At 37.4% G+C, this 14,658-nt stretch overlaps 1 protein-coding gene across 13 annotated transcripts in view; it reads left to right on the top strand.

Moving 5' to 3' along the window:
- Nucleotides 1–668: 668 nt before the first annotated feature.
- The window catches only part of PTPN13 (protein tyrosine phosphatase non-receptor type 13), a 233,895-nt gene continuing 219,905 nt past the window's right edge, over nucleotides 669–14,658 (top strand). For all 13 annotated transcript variants that reach the window (XM_045473442.1, XM_045473439.1, XM_045473437.1 and 10 more), the window contains exon 1: nucleotides 669–775. The gene's annotated coding sequence lies outside the window, so the exon portion shown is untranslated. The remainder of the gene's footprint in view (nucleotides 776–14,658) is intronic.

Below are 14,658 nucleotides of genomic sequence, written 5' to 3'. Positions count from 1 at the left end.
CACCGCGCAGGGGCTAGGGACTTGGCCGCCCGGCTATCAACCTGAGCTTCTGGTTAGCCAGAACGCTAAAAGCCAGGCCCTAGGCACCGGTTGTCAGGGGAACCGGGGCGCTGGTCTCCCCGGCGACCTCGTCCCTGGGGAGGGGGGCGGGGCTGGATGCCTGGCAGGCCAATGAGGCGGAGGGGAGCGCAGGGTCGCCGATCGACGGTGCTCCTAGAGCCCGGGAAAAGGCTTGAGTGACAGGGACGGGGGCGGGGCCGTGCCGGCTGCCTGAGGTGGAGCCCGAGCTGTGCTAGTAGCTCCGGCGGCCGCGGCGCGGCGAGGGTCACACACCATGGTCGCGGCCCCTGGAGACCGGCTTGCTGGCGCGCAGCACTCCCTAGCTCCCCGATCTGCCTCAGCCGTCTCGGCAACGCTCGGAGCCGGCTGCAGGCGTTGAGCCGCCCCCCGCCGGAGGATTTTGGCGAAGCTCTAGGAGGCGCGCACAGGACAGGAGCGCAGAGAGGGTGCGCCAGCACTCGGGGGTCAGGCGGTCGGTCGGGGTCGCCGCCGGAGGGGTGTTTCCGAGGCGTGGAGGAGGAGGAGATGCTGCTCCTCTTCGCCCCCTCCCCAGGCTCCTTCTTCAGCTACTTCGGCCCACGCCCGCAGCCGTTTGGCGGAGAAGAGGTGGTGGCTCTCGGCGCCCCAGGCGGCTGCCGGCGGCCCGCCCCAACGCTGCGTCCCCTCAGCCCTCGCCCCGCGCTCCAGTAGCAGGACCGGGTCTCCGGACGAGCGGGTAAGGACGAGAGCAGCCCTGGGCTCTGCTGGGGATATGCAGAAGTGCAGAACAAAGTACACCACGCTCCCTGTCCTCCTCCTCTCTCGGCTTCTGCTCTTGCCCCTGCAATCAACTCTTCTGTTGCTCAGCTGGGAAAGGAAGTTTGCTTTGGTCTTCGTGGTGGGGTGGCTGGCGTGGGGAAGGAGGAGGCGAAGTTTCACTGTGAATTCTCTAGATCCACCTTCTCGGCCGGATTCCTGGGAATGAAACCCCAGAGGGGGCGTAAGAATAGGTTGTGGGGTAGTAGGGAGTGACATCGCCCCATCCTGCTAGTACAGCTCTGCTCTGTGCGTGCTGTGGGAAGGGATCCCGGAGTCTGTTTCTAATTTCTGTAAATGACTGTGGACATGGTGTGGTTAGAGGCCGCCCAGAAGAATGTGTATATGTAAGGGCTTAGAGAAGAAGGGGTGGGAAGGGGGGAAGAGGGGGCAGAGGGAGAGACACTGCCTGATGCAAGCTCTTTTATTGCTTTTCTCTCCGTGTCCCAGTTGAATACCGCCCCCCGCCCCCCTGCCCCGCCACTTACCCGGCCTTTGCTCATTACATGATACTTAGTACAAAAAGCTGGAAAGCTAAAGTTTGCGAAAGTCGAGAAAGTTCTTAAAAAGTTTAATTGTGAATATACTGGAGAAGGGGGAATGGAGAGAACTATTACCACTAAAATAGAGTTGTAGCAATGCAGTTTTCATTTGCTTTACACATATGTGATTGACACCTCCACACACTTCCAACTAATCTCTTCGACGGCCTTGTGTCATGTTCGTTTAATTGCATCTTTGAAACAACAAACGCGGTGACTTCATAGGGAGCTGCCTGGAGCGGAGTTTACCTCTCAGAAAATGGGGCAATCGGGTTTGTTTTCAAGGCGGGGACCTAAACAAAATGTAGGACACCTGATCTGTGGGATGAAGGGCGCTGGTAACTAATTAGCAAGATTTTAAAATTTACATCTACAGAGTTTTACTAAACGTTGGGAAAACTTAGAAAAGTTGCTGTATTATGAAACAAGTGTTGGTATTTCCCCAAATTTGTGATGACCGGGTTGGCAGGATCAAAGTGAAAACTTGCTACCTGCTCACTGGTTGCTTCTGGGTGGTGCTTTGATAAACATTATTTCTCCTTTTAATATCATTAGCATTTTTATTCAGTTTATGCTTGTATTGATTCAGTGAGTTCATACAGAGGCGAACTAACTGCTTTATTAACCAACCCTAAATTTATTGTACTTTTTTATAATAACGTTGTGTTCTTACTTTGATGTCCTAGAGGCTTTGTATGCGTGGGGGAGAGGGTAGAATGGAAGCTGGAATTAAAACTAGAAAAGTATCTATGGTTAGTTATTAAGAAAAGGGTTTAATTTGTAGTGACTTTCACTTTTACAATTAGAGAATTATTTCTTTTACCATTGTGTACGTTTGACTTTTGAATTGACATTTGCCCCACCAAAATTTTTACTTGCATGTAAAGCCTACTTAGTTTTTGGAGGGTGATTACTAGCATCCAAAAATATTTATAAGTAACTTTTCATGTCACAAGTAACACACACACATACACAAACTGTTAAAACCAATGTCAATTTAAAGGATGAATTTTGACACTATGATTGGGGTCAAAAGTTGTAGAACTTACATTATCTTTTTCTGGAGGCATGCCTCAAATACAGGAAAGGAGTGTGAGAATTGGCTAATCAGTTGTTTCTGGGTAGATAGGTGTCATTCTTTAAATGAATGGAGTTTATGTATCCTTTATTAAAAAAAAAAAAACAGGTCAAATCCTTGCTTTATTCCAGTTTTAATAGGCTAAGGACTGGATGGGGGAGTCTTGTAGCTTCTCTTGTATCAATTGAGTATATTTTTTTCTAGCTCATCTTCTTACCCAGCCTTAAACATACTGGGGAAAAAGGCTGCTGGGGATTAAGCTACTGCTGCTGTTTTCTCTTTGACAGAGTTCGTAATTTTTAAATAAATTATGAAACATGTTTTGTGGTATAATTAAGTAGTAATTAATACCATTTGAAATGGAAAAGAAACACTGCCATACACCAAGCCAGTGCATTTAGGAGTTAATCCTGTCAACATATTCTTATTTTGGAACATGCTTTGGAAGAAGTCTGTGCCATTAATTAGAACAGAGAGTTGAAGGTATTCTCCTTTCTGGCCTCTGATATAACCAAATGTGACTCATTTGAGTTAATGTCACTTTACAAGGTAGGGGCCTGAAAACGGAAGAAAGATCTTGAGTCTTGGGATAGAAGGATTAGTGCTGTTGGGAAGGGTGAGGGCCTCTGTTCTGGATTTACCTTCTTTTTTTTTTTTCCTCTGAGAAGTTTTCTGCCTTAATTTGAAAATTAAGGGAGCGCCCGGGTAGCTCAGTCAAACATCCAACTTCAGCTCAGATCATTGTCTTGTGGTTTGTGAGTTCAAGCCTTGCGTGGGGCTCTGTGCTGACAGCTTAGAGCTGGAGCCTGCTTCGGATTCTGTGTCTCTCTCTCTGCCCTTACCTTGCTCATGTTCTGTCTTTCTCTGTCAATAATAAATATTTTTTTAATTAAAAAAAAAAAAGAAAAAGAAAATTAAGATGCATTGAACAACTCAGGAACCGAGTTTTTAAAACATTGTTTTAATGAGTAAATTAATGTAAGACTTTCAATGACCTAGGATAAAATAAGAGTTCCTTACTCACTGTAAATATGATCATATCAAAACTGTGGTCTGTAAACTGCTCTGTGAGGAGTTCCTGTAATCCTTGGAGTGGAGGAAAAAAGGATTACAGCCTTTTAAAAGTCTTTAAAATGGAATGAAGTAATAAAAATGAAAAAATAAAATGAAAAACACTTTAAAACCCCTATCTTATTCCTGTTTAGTGTCAGGCACTGTGAATAAGCATCTTGTTCTATCCTGTCCAAAGAATGTGTGACTATAGCTAATAGCTTATGAGACAGTAGGAGATCAGTTGTTTTAAGTTCTTAGGATAAGAGGCAGCAAGTCCTAAAAGGTCTAGTGTAGAGGCTGGTATAGATTTGAAGCATCGGCAAAGCTGTTTTCCCCAGGGTTTGCTATCAGATACTTAGATAAAGCGGGAACAGGGACTGGTTTAAGTACCTGTTTAAGTGTGTTTGCCTTCTCCTTTGCTCTACCACTGAATGCTGCTTTTTCTTTTTTTCTTTCTTTTGTTTGATTCCAGTGTGAAAATTTACTGCAACAAACTTCCTCAGAGAGAACCCTCTACTGTAATACATAGAGTGTGGACTTTACTGTTTGATAAACATGTCCAAATCCTAGAGAATATCTTTAAATTTACCTTCCACATCTGTAAATAAATTAATAATATCTACCTCCCAGCATATGTTGAGGATGAAATTAATAATATACACAAAAGTGGCGAGGGCAAGTTGATACTCAATATTTAGTTTATTTCCTTCCTTTCTAATCTCTTTTACATAATTGAATAACATTCAGTAATCACAAAAATTTATGATTGTAAAACCCAAATCATTTATGAATGTTTAGAATGTTAAGCTCATATTTAGCCCTCAGGTGTTTTGACCTGCATCTGGGTTGTTAAAGGCTGCCCTCTTTGCCTACCAGCAAAGAAATGTCTTCAGTCGCATATTGCATCTATGCATAATAAATAATTTCTCATTTTCTTTCTAGTTTAGTAATTCTCAACTCTGGCTGCATGTTAGAATCTCCTGGGTAGCTTAAAAAAATTTTTATGTCCAGGACTCCACCCAGACCAATTAAACCAGAAGCCTGGGGAGATGAGACCCAGGCATCCATATTTTTGGAAGTTTACTAAGAAATTACAACATGGAGCCAATTTGTGAACCAATATTCTAGTCCTCCCTAGAAGGTGAGTATAGAAAATTTGATTCCCACAAATGCAACAACGTTTTTATGTTGTGTGGCATAGTCCTTTCCTCTTTATAAATCAGAAAAGTAAAAACAAAAAAACAAAACAAAACAAACCCAAAACACTTATGTTTCAGAAACATCTGTGTATATGTCTATCTACAGGATTTTTACTATTTGAATCAGAGTTTAAGGTACAAATCCCTCTACTTCCTTAGTGCTTCACTGTCCGATGTAGTAGTCCCAGCCATGTATCACTAAATTTAATTTAATTAGATGCAACTTAAGATTCAATTTCTCATTCCCACTAGTCACATTTTCAGTGCTCAGTAGTCACTTGTGGCTAGAAGCCACTATATTGGACAGCTCAGATACAGGACATTTCTGTAATCACAAAATTCTGTGTTTACCTGAAGGTTTTTAAAAATGTTTAATTTTTATTGTAGTATAGTTTGATGTACACTACCTAGAGATTTTCAAATTTATATTCCATTTCTCATTATCTGAAATGGGTGTGTATATAAATATAGTCATTTCCTTAAGATTTATCATTTTAAATATGCTATTTTTGATACTTTTTTTCTAATAAGGAGAAATACTGCACGTTTGATGCTTATATTACGTCTTTTCTCAGTCTGCTATACCTAGTTGTAAGAGTTTCCTTTCCAAAGTTAACTGAGGGGTGGAACTTTAGTGTCCTTGTGTGTATTATTTGTATCAGTAAGTCCTGGATCGAACCAGTGGCTTAATTGCCCTTGTGTACTACAACAGTTTCAAATCTGAAAATAAAGTCCATCATTTCACCTGAAGTGTTGGAATTTGATTCAAGGATTTTCAAATCCTTGGTGAAGGTTTCTTTTTCTCTTTTAGATATGGAGACTCTTAGTTGTCATATAATATGATTGAATTTTCCAATAGAAAACCATCATATTAGTTTCAACATGAACATACAGAGGCATGAGAGATTTTATGTTTTTCCCATAAGGGAAAGCATCCCCTTCAACAAAAATGAAGTTCTTAAACTATTTGAGGTGATTGGAAGCTAACACTGTGTCATGAATTTTAATAGTGTTTGCCACTTGTTAACTACTGATGGGCAGCTTAGAAGAAACAGTAATGTTCCATCTCACTTGTCCTCCCCGCCTCCTTAATACATCTAAAAGAAAAAATCAGTTTTCTTTATTGGTTTAGTGTGTAAGTAGACAAGGAATCAAATTATTTTCTTTCTTTTTTTTTAAGTTGTTTTTTTTTTTAATGTTTGTTTATTTTTGAGAGAGAGACAGAGACAGAGCACAAGCGGGGGGGGGGGGGGGGCGGTGCAGAGAGAGAGGGAGACACAGAATCTGAAGCAGGCTCCAGGCTCCAAACTGTCGGCACAGAGCCCCATGCGGGGCTGGAACTCATGAACTGCAAGATAATGACCTGAGCCAAAGTTAGACACTTAACCTGAGCCACCCAGGTGCCCCCACAGTATTTTCAATTAAAAGTATTCTTTTTTTTTTTTCTCCTGCAGGTAGATGGTACTTTTGTTTTTTTATAAACACATGCTTTTTTACCTACTCAGATCAGACAAGTTGCATCCAGAACATTGAGAGTTATTTTGTTGAAAGGATGCCTGATGGAATATTTTGTATACAATATCATTTTAATGCTTTTCCACTTAGATCTTTTTTTTTTTTTTTTAATGTTCATTTTTGAGAGAAAGAAAGCAGGAGCCAGAGAGGGTGGGAGAGAGTTGGAGCAACAGAGGATCTGAAATGGACTATGCGCTGATAGCAGAGAGCCCAATGTGGGGCTTGATCTCATGAACCAAGATCATGACCTGAGCCAAACTCTGTTGCTTAACTGACTGAGCCACCAAGGTGCCTTTCCCCTTAGTTCTAATGTAGTCCGTGGAACACAAATGAAACATTCTTGTTGAATACCTTAAATTAAGGTTAGAATGACTATATAACCTGAGAATGTGGTAGAAATATTCAAAGTTGGTGTTTTTTGTCTGCTTCTTTTTTTGTTTTTTTTTTTGGAAGAAAGATAAAACCTGGGAATTTTTTTAAATAAGGGAGCCTTTTTAAGAAATTTAGTTTTTGTCAGTACTGCTAAGTATTACTTATGCACTTTTTCTAGAGAAGTATAATTTTTAAACTAAACATATAAACTATGAGGAGATGAATATTTTAGGTCTTAGGGCAATCGGATATATCTTCTGGAGAATATAACGTAATTCAGTTTTGAAGTAAAAATAAATAAGTATTTTGGTACAGAAATTTCCCTTATTGTAAGGTTTTGATTTATTCTCAACGTCTTTCATATTCTTGTGCTGAGGTGTAATTTTATGGAATTATTTGAGCATAGTATTAATTCATCCTTCACATAATCTGTTTTAATTTAATTCTGATGTTAGTGTCTATACTTAGTTTAAGGAATGAGCTTCAGGCAATGATTCAAATATAATGTATTTCAGTTTTGTAAGTACTGTGTGAAATTTACCAAGGCTAAATTGAATTATAGCTGCACTCCATGAAAGCTTGAATAGGTGTTTTGTTAAAACAGAATACAAAACAAAACCCTGAAAATTAAAAATATATGTATATATAATAAATATAATATAAACTTTAGTTCAAGAATGTTCCGTTGTCAAATCTAAGCTAGGTAAAACTGTATTGTAGATACGTACCATTCAGTTGAGTTCAATCAGAACTTCAGAATTCTGGCTCTACTTTGAGGTGTATACAGATGAATAGCAAATTGGAAATGTGTTATTACACAGTACCCAGCAATACTGTTACTTTAGTTATAATTCAACTCGACATATTCTCCAACACTCATATGATATAGTTCTTCAAGTTACAATGAGAAATCTAGACTCTTCTCCATTATTAAAATTTAGTAGGAATTTCCTTTAATTTTTAAGTAAAATAAAATATTTTAATGTGGTCACATAATATATCATACTCATTGTGTAACTGAAGACCAAACTGAGCTATGTCTTTAAAGTAGGATTTTATCTGAATCTTTCTCAGTGTTTATGTTAGTACACCAAGACTTCTAACTTCAAAGGGATTTTAAGATTGTATTGAGATACTAAGATTTAATTGAAAAATGAGTAATACTGTTCTTCTATCTAAATGGATACTAAAGAATCACTTTTGGTGAGCCAAGCTAGCGGAGTGTTTTTCTAGTACCAGTATTGATGAATCTGGACCAATCTGACCACATTCAGATGGGATGCCCAGCTCCCTTTTTAATTGTTCTTTATTCAGTAAATATATATTGAATTCCTATTTTCTGCCAGACCCTCTGCAAGGCACTGGTGGTACACAGAAAGGACACATTTCTAAGACAGCAGATAAATGGAGTAGTCTCTGGCCACATAGCTTTAATTACTCGAATTCATGCCACTGAGTCCATCTAGTGACAGGATATACTGACATAGAACAGCTGTGAAGATAAAATTAAATGACATGTAAAATTGCCTTATAAAATCCCATAGACACATGTATACCTATTTAAGTATATATGAATTGTTTTTAGATGCTACTATGCATGATGTTGACCACTTCTGCTTGATTTAGAGAGACAGAATAGCATGGTATAGCATAGACTCTGGAGCTAGACTGCTCGGGGTTTGATTTCTGACTATGATTTAGTTTGTGTAAGTTTTTTTTTTTTTTTAATTAAAAAAATTTTTTTAACTTTATTTATTTTGAAAGAGAGAGAGAGCGAGCATGAGCATGGGAGGGGCAGAGATAGAGGGAGAGAGAGAATCCCAAGCAGGCTCTGTGCTGTCAGCACAGAAACAGACGCGGAGCTCGAACTCACAAACCGTGAAATCATGACCTTAGCCGAAATCCAGAGTCGGATGCTTAACCAACTGAGGCACCCAGGCACCCCTGTGTAAGTTTCTTAACCTTATTGTCCTTTAGTTTCCTCATCTGCAAAATGAGGATGATGATCAGGCCTCTTTCATGGGATTGTTGTAAGGACTAAATGAGTTCGTACACGTAAGCACTTAGAGCAGTGCCCATTACATACTAATGGGCATACTTTTGATTTATCGCAGTTTGTTTTTTAGCACTGGGTAAAGGTCATATGTGAACTTAAATATGCTTTTTTGTTTCAAATTTTATGGCCCTACTTTGTTCCTTGGACTGCATGTTTCTTCCACTCATTGTTTGGGCTCATTGGTATATATAACGTGTGCCTGATTTTTACACAGTTAGTGGAACTTATAAATGTCATTCTTCTCAAACTACTCATTTTTAGAACAATATATCTCCTATTCTGAGTTACTTTTAAAGTGTATAGTGTGTTGTTTTTAACTTTTTTTTTAATGTTTATGTATTTTTGAGAGTGCATGAGCAAGTGGGGAAGGGGCAGAGTGAAAGGGAGACCAAGGACCCAAAGTGGGCTCTGCGCTGTCAGCAGAGAGCCAGATGCAGGACTCAAACCCTCGAACCCTGAAATCATGACCTGAGCTGAAGTCAGATGCTTAACCAGCTGAGCCACTCAGGTGCCCCTAAAACTATGGCATGTTTCTTTGAATCTCCTTTTTAGTGGCACATCTCTTTAAGAGTATTTTGATTCAGTTTAATAATAGATTTATTCTTATTTTAGAAAGGTGAGCATGTAAGGAGGATAATTTGAATTAAAATGAAAAATGCTTATAAAATAAGGAGTGATTTTTAAAATATGGCTCCAAGCATAATTAGAAAAGAGAGTCCCCAAAATGTTTCTGATATCATTATGTTTGAGGACAAGTGTATGTATCTTTCCAAAATATCTGTTTTCAAAGATAACACTCTCAGATATATAAATTCTAGTATAGTTAAATGTACATGTTCACAGTCTCACAAACAGAGTTATTACCTAATATTCGCAAATCTTGTGTGTCCTCTGGAAGTGTTGTGTAGCATAACCTAAAATTCTTTAGAATGTGTTTGTGGGCATACTTCCCCACTAATCCTGTGAACGCTTTTAGAACTTTTAATATACTGATATACCTTATGAATTTCCCAGATGATGTCATATGTATAATTTTTCATTTATTTGGCAATAACTACAGAATTTATAGTACATGTCTTAGCATCACTCATAATAGAGGCACTGATTTGGGAAAAATGCTGCCTGAGGTATTCTTTGTGTTTGTCCTATCCAAGACCACTGCAATGAATCACTTGTTCTGCTTTTTCTAATTAGAAGTTTCATTGCATTGCTAGTACAAGAGACCTGAATACAGTGTACAGTGTAGGATGGCCGAAAGAAGGGAGGGACTTCCTTTTCTCTAACATATCACGAAATCCAGGCATAATATTCCAGAGTAAGTATGGCACTTTCAAGACATGGCAGTGAACCCAGACATTTTTTTCTTCTCCACCTCCTTGGTGCATGGCTTTCATCTCAAGATGGCCTGTGGTCACAAAATGACTGCCAGCATTCTACTCAAAATGCACTGTGTTTCCAGGCAGACAGAATACAGAAGAAATGGCAAAAAAAGGTGTGCCTTCCAGATGAGTCAGATTCTTTCAAAAGTTTTCTTGAAAGCCCTACCCAGTGGCTTCTGTTTATATTGGCCACCCCTACTTGTAAGGGAAGCTGGGGATTTAAGTTTTTTGCTGGATACTTGGCTATTCCAAAACTAATTAAGGAAACTAGATATTGGGGATTCAATTATTGTTCTTGCCAGAGTTCCTAACATCTGATGTCCATTTGTTTCCAGTTTAGTGGAATTTCGTTGAAGTATACATAGATAAATTATAGACCATATGCTAGCTTTTGTGGGGGGATGGATGGGGACTTGGTTTTATTGACTTACCGGTTGATATCTAACACATAAATAATGCTAATTAAAGTGCCTTGACCCAGAGGATATTTAAGAAACTCTATTTACTGTCTGTGCAGTCTGGATCATGGCCATTAAGATTATTTGGTACTTTTATACTTTGTATTGTTTGATATTTAATTCCTAGTGATAATACGTCTTCATTCATACGACTTTTAAAAATCAGTATTTGACCTACCATTGAAATTTTAAATTGAGTTATTGTTAATCTTTAGCAAAACAAAATTAATGTATTTATATTCATTTTTAAGTGTTCAGCTTTTGTGAAAACTATAGCTAGTGTCATTTATTTATTCACATCCAGACATAAATTAGGTGGTATAGTGTAGTAGAAAGAGCACATAATTTAAATTTAGATAGTCTTTGTTTTGTATTTAGCTCTTTTAGTAATTAGAGTTGTTTTGGTTAAGACATTTAATCTTGGATCTGATCCATAAGATGGAAATAGTAATATCTATCTCACAAGGTTTTGTGCATTTTTTCCTGAGTTATTGCACATACAGGTTATTGCCCACTGATTCACTTTACAAAAATTCTTTACCTTTCACTTCCCTCTTCAGCTGTGTATATATTGAAGGAAATAGCAGCCAGACGTATGATGAATAATCATTAGACAAAAACATAGTTTATCTCTTTATCACCCAAATTTTAGCCTCTCTAATATACATTGTCTTGATTATGTCATTGACTATGTCTTGGGTATCAGATTGGTTTTTATGTATGATCTTTTTAGACATGGTAGCTACATATAGGTCATGTTAAGACAAAAATAGTTGATATTTTAAAGGAAATAAAATGGGCAAATCTGCCATATCCCTTTCAATATGTGGAAAATTTGGAAGTTGGTAGAAAAGAATATCCACAGGATTATCTGACTATAGTTAAAATAGTAACAATTAGAGCTTAGTTTTTTTTAGGAGGGGGTTAGAAATGTTTTATAAGTAGTATAAATTTATTTTTGTCTTGAATGTCTTTTGTTTCTTGTCTAAACGAATTATACAGTTGTAAAGTATTTACTCTGTGTTCAGAATTTTTTTCTGTATTTTTGAGAAATACTGAAAAATAAAAGGAAAATGGTTCTTACCAAAATACCTAAAATCTGCATTAAAAAAATGTATGTAGGAAACCATTATATTATAAAACACTGAATAAGTGCAATAAAAGTTTTAAGGAAGAAAGTGTGGCATGATTCACTCAGGGTTCACTTGGGGGCCAGAGCCTGAGCTGGTTGGAAGACGTTAGTAGATAGGTGTCTGGGAATGAGGATTGTGAATCAACAGAATAGAAGATTTGAGTGAGTGAATTCAGGAGAGAGGAAATGTTTAAAAAGTGCTGAAGATGGCATGTGAAAGTGAGAAAAGTATGGGGCTGGGGAAGGAAGTGTCTAAAGAGTAAAAGAGCTAGGAAAGTGTAATGTTGAAGAAAAGTGCATTAGGGGAGTCTGTCAAGGGAGTACGTGACTAATAGTGCCAGATGCCACAGGGATCCAAAGAAAGATGACTGAAGAAAAGCAAAAGAAAAAGAATGGTATGATCAGCTGAATATTATTACCTTCAAAAGAAGCATTTTACTATACTGATAAGAAGGGGAGGGAATAGCAAGGAAATTAAAATGGAGGATAGCATTTGGTGGCAAAACAGATGAGATTTGGATGATATAAGAGATTTCATAGGTAAGAAAAAAATTTAGTTGCAGGATTGAAGATGGTAAAAGAACAGATTCTGTAAGATTAAGTGATTTAAAATACCAGAAAGGGTGAAACAGTAATTTCCTCTGGATGGGAAGGAATGAGCCCTAGGTAGAATTGTTAGCATTAGTCATAAGGAGAGCGATTTTTCTGTAAGATTGAAGGGAAGGCTATGAAGATAGATGTGGGCCTATTGATGAATAGAAATGAAAATAAGGATGTGTAGGAGATTTCACACTTAACGCTGTTATCTTCAGGAAGTGCTGTCAGAGGCAAGGTTACCTGTTTGTAAGTATGATTTGGGTAGTGGTGAAGAATTGGAGATTTGAGGAGAGAGGTAAAGGTTAGAAATCACGGTTAGGAAAGTGATGGGAGATTGATAAAGGACTTATAGGTCTTATCAGTTTAAAGTTGAATAATTTGAACAGTGATGGGCTAAATCTGCGGAAAATGGAAAGTAATGATAGGTATTAATGTAGTCTGTGATGTTCAACTAGAATATGAGACTTAGAATAATGAGGAAACCTCACCGAGGCTGGGAAGATTGGGTCAAATGGGAAGTAATTTTTTATCAGCTCTTACTGAGCTTGCTCAATGAGTCAACTATTGATTGATTGGAAGGTATTTATCATTTGCTATCTGCCACTTTAACCAAATAAGCTGACAAAGGATATTAACTCTGTAACGTGTGATTTTCAATTGAAAGTGCTATGTAGACTAGTTACTGCTTGATTTGCTAAATCTAAGATTGGGGATTATATTTAAAATGAACTATCTCAGCTATAAATTCAGAAAAAGTGTTTAAATAAGAATCCATTTCTGTTGTTTAGTATTCTGCTATAATAGTTGGATTATTTTTTTGCCACTAGTGTGACTTTCCTGTCAGCTTGTATACTTAATTATTATGATGATAGTTACCAATAGGATTCAAAACTTAAAATTATTTAGAAATGTCTGCAGATTGCTTTGGCTATAAGAGATTTTTTAATCCTCTTCTTAGAAGTTAGCATTATCATTGGCAGATATCAACCCCTAAAAAGTTTAGCAATAGACTCTTCTTTCCATTTTCAATCCAAGTAAATATTTTATCTGCTATATCAAGTGTGATGTAGGGAATGCAATTCAAAAATGTATTTAGTATTTTACCAACTCAGAACTTGCTTTATTCTTTAATTTCTGAAACAACATATTACTAAAACTCTTGGCTATTTCCAAATAGTTGGTTGATTGCCTAAAGTCACCTAGTTGATTGTAAAGTAATAGCAAAATTCGGTGTAGGCCTCTAAAAATAGTGTCTTAGCTGGCCAAATCATTTAAAGGATTAATTGTCATTGCCTTGATTAATAAAGTGTACATAGTGGTGGCTAGCACCTTTTCCTTTTCTGTGCTTTTTATAAACTACCAAATAGTTCTAAGGGAAAAAAAAGCTAGAATTAATATTACTCTAGCTTATAAATTAGTTCACTAGATGCTAGTTCACTTAGCATCCTTGTAAGTATATTTGACCTTTAGTTATGTGAAAAAGTCTTAATCAAGAATTTATTCTGTCTGAAGAGAAATAGTTTCAATAACGTATGATGTAAACAGTGAAATTCATTTCTTATGATGCCATGAAAACTATTATTTAATCTTTAAAAAATTATTTAAATCCTCTTTATTACCCTAATGACAGACATTACAAAAATTTTCATATCTTTATTTTTTTTTATTTTTTAAATGTTTTATTTTATTTTTTGAGAGAAAGAGAGAGTGAGGGAAGGGGCAGAGAAAGAGCGAGACACAGAATCTGAAACAGGCTTCAGGCTCTGAGCTGTCAGCACAGAGCCGATGTGGGGCTCGAACCTATGAACCGTGAGATCATGACCCAAGCCACAGTTGGACGCCCAACCAACTGAGCCACCTCCTATCTTTCTTTTTGACAATTAGCTTTTTAGACTGAACAATATTTTTAAAACTAACTATATAATGTAGCAGTGTATAAATATGCATCTGTGCCATCATAATCTAGAGATTAAGCCAATAATTGATACACAAACCACACACATATATATTTATGATGTCTTTGAAACCACCTAAACATTGAACATTAAAAATGTTTAAATGACAAGATGCTGTTTGTGTATTTACTATGTGCTAGGCACATTTTTAAGAATTTGACACATAGAATATTATTTATTTTGACTATAATCCCATGAAATGTGTGCTATTATTCTTCTGTTATAGATGAGAAAACTAAGGCTTTAATGAGCTGTCATAGGTCACACAGCTTGTTGGTTGTGGAGCAGGGATTTGAATCTGGGTCTGACTCCAAAGTTAGTGATCTTAACCATAGCTTCTCATGTGAATAGAATCTTTTAAAATGAGCAATATCAAGAAGGGGCAAAAAAATTATCTCAGTTTGCATAGAAAATGTATAGAAAACTCCACAGTCTGTGTTGGAATCTAAATTTATGAAATTGTGAGC

Source organism: Leopardus geoffroyi, chromosome B1, assembly GCF_018350155.1.
Source record: "Leopardus geoffroyi isolate Oge1 chromosome B1, O.geoffroyi_Oge1_pat1.0, whole genome shotgun sequence".
Classification (NCBI taxonomy): Eukaryota; Metazoa; Chordata; class Mammalia; order Carnivora; family Felidae; genus Leopardus; species Leopardus geoffroyi.
Note: the sequence above shows the minus strand (reverse complement) of the source record. Positions and strands in the feature narration are given on the sequence as shown.